We start from the raw sequence: 2,257 nt of genomic DNA on the forward strand, positions 1-2,257 counted from the left end.
GGAGGGCATAGATGCCTGGCACTTTAAACTTAGCTCACTACCCATGACTGGTGATGGCGTGAAACCTAGAGGAGAACCTACTTTGGCTGCCTTCCTAAACCAGTGTGATTCGGAACTGCGAGATAACTGCTGGTCCCCATACCCACAGGTAAGCATGACTCTTACCCCGCTTCTTTTTGCAGCAGATCGTTACAGAAAACTACGGCTGGTCCAAATGCAGAGATCGACTGAATGTGGGGTGCCCATCCCCAGTGAATGCATTCACAACATTGCCCCTACACATGATGGAAGAGAGGACAGAAAGATTGTAGGAGCCAGAGGGCCAGGACATCTGCTTCTACATAATCTCCTATAAATTAAAAGAAAGGAAAAGAGAAAGGAAGAAAACATGAGGTGTGTGTGGGGCTAGGGAAGAGAAAATAGATCTGAGAGGAAACAATTGGGAGGGGGAATGAGGAAATGAGTATGATCAAAACATATCCTGGGGCTGTATAAAATTATAAAAGAATTAACAAAATGTTATGTTAAAGACATTACACGTACTGAAGTAAACAGGCATAGGGAACTTTTCCAGTTTGAATTTGAAGTGCCCCTCACAGATGTGTGTTTTGAACCCTTGGTCTTCCAGCTGGTAGCCTTTTTTTTTTTTTTTTTTTTTTTTTTTGAGAGGTTTGGAGAAACTTGGGAGGTAGAGCCTAGCTGCAAGAAGGAGGCCTCTCAGGCTGTGTCCTGTTGTTTTAAAATCTTCTTCCAGCCATGGAGTGAACCACCTCTCCTTCCACCCGCTCCTGTCACCATGATGTTCTGCCCAAGTTTATGGAGCAAGGCTGAACTCTGTGAAGCCATACCCAAACCCAGTATTTCCCCTGTTACATTGCTTCTGTCCGGAATTTTGGGTATGGTCACTGACCAAAACTAATAAAATTGAGTTTTATATATTCAACTCTCTTAGTAATTTCCCCCCTACTTTTTAAAAAGGCCTATACACAGAGGAGAAGAGAGACCAAATAGCTTGTACCAGATTGAATATCCTGCAATTGATAAGTGAAGAAACAAAAGCCCAAACCTCAGAAAGTCCCGCGCCAGAACAGTTATTCTTTGCACTCTGTAATTCATCTTACCTGGTGCCAGCGGCATATTTTTATCTGTTGTCCTCAGGAGAGACGATGACTATTCCTGAAATGGCAGATTGGGTTCATCGTGTATGCAGACTCTGATTGCTCCGCCGCCATGGCTGCCTGGAGCACTGGGCTGAAAAGGACCCAGCTCCTGCATGAGGTGATTGATTAATGATGTCTGCCATTCAGAACAAGAGGCAGCGGCAGCAGGGGTGCCTCATCTCTGCTATCTGTGGCCCATTTCATTGAATCCTTTAGGTCCCAGTTTATTTCCGGTCATTCCCATTCCTCCTGGGAGTCAGAGTTCACTCTCCTCTAGCCCCACTCCCTCGCTCCTCTCTCCAGCACTCAAGCTCATTTGCTTTGGTTTTCTGTGTTCCCTGAAACGTTCCCTTCCACATCCCGGCTGTGTGTAGACTTCTTCCTCCTACGAACTTGTTTACGATACTGACTCCATTTATCTTCATTTTCTCAGGGTGTCTCCGTGGTGTGTGATGTGTGATTCAATGCTTTTGAAAGAGTCAGAGATGGAGTTCAAGACTTCCACCAGACTCTGCACTCGGAAGCAGGCAGGGGACCTATCCCTGCCTACTCTGGAGTCTAAGGGAGAGCCTGTGCGATTGGATCCTTGATAATTTTTGGTTGTGAGCCTAGCCTCTTAGGGCCGAGCCATCTCTCCAGCCCTTTGATACTGGAAAAAAATGTTTATTAAATAAGTAAATGAAGGGATAACTGGGTGATATTCTCTGTTTCTTTGGATGTTTCCCATTCGTACATCTCTGAGCCTTCCCAGGGAGTCATTTATTTCCGGAAGTACTGCGATGGGCAGTGCCTTCTTAAAAATCTGTGGAGACAGAAACCGAGCTAACAAAATCTCCACAGTGAAGTGGTTGAGCAATCTGAGAAGGGATAAAGCAATCAGGGCTTCTAGCACAAACACTTGCATTTCATGCAGTAGCAACAGCAGTAGCCACGGCACTCACTGTGTGAACAATCGTAACTGAGCGGAGACCGCTACTGACTTACTTCACAGAGCCTCTCGCTGTATACTATATACTTGCTGGCTCTAAATTTGTAACCCACTTACCTCGGTCAGCTGAGTGTTGAGATTCCCAGCATACCCCATCGCGCTAAATAGA

General features: G+C 45.6%; 1 long non-coding RNA gene across 1 annotated transcript in view; it reads left to right on the forward strand.

The window, feature by feature from the left end:
* LOC108352151 (uncharacterized) overlaps nucleotides 1-1,847 on the forward strand; it is a 20,860-nt gene extending 19,013 nt beyond the window's left edge. Inside the window, exons 2-4 of the long non-coding RNA XR_001840307.3 lie at nucleotides 1-148; nucleotides 1,159-1,278; nucleotides 1,594-1,847. The exon at nucleotides 1-148 is cut by the window's left edge and continues 368 nt beyond it. This is a non-coding gene — a long non-coding RNA (uncharacterized LOC108352151). The remainder of the gene's footprint in view (nucleotides 149-1,158; nucleotides 1,279-1,593) is intronic.
* Nucleotides 1,848-2,257: the final 410 nt, after the last annotated feature.

Source organism: Rattus norvegicus, chromosome 10 (assembly GCF_036323735.1).
Source record: "Rattus norvegicus strain BN/NHsdMcwi chromosome 10, GRCr8, whole genome shotgun sequence".
NCBI lineage: Eukaryota > Metazoa > Chordata > Mammalia > Rodentia > Muridae > Rattus > Rattus norvegicus.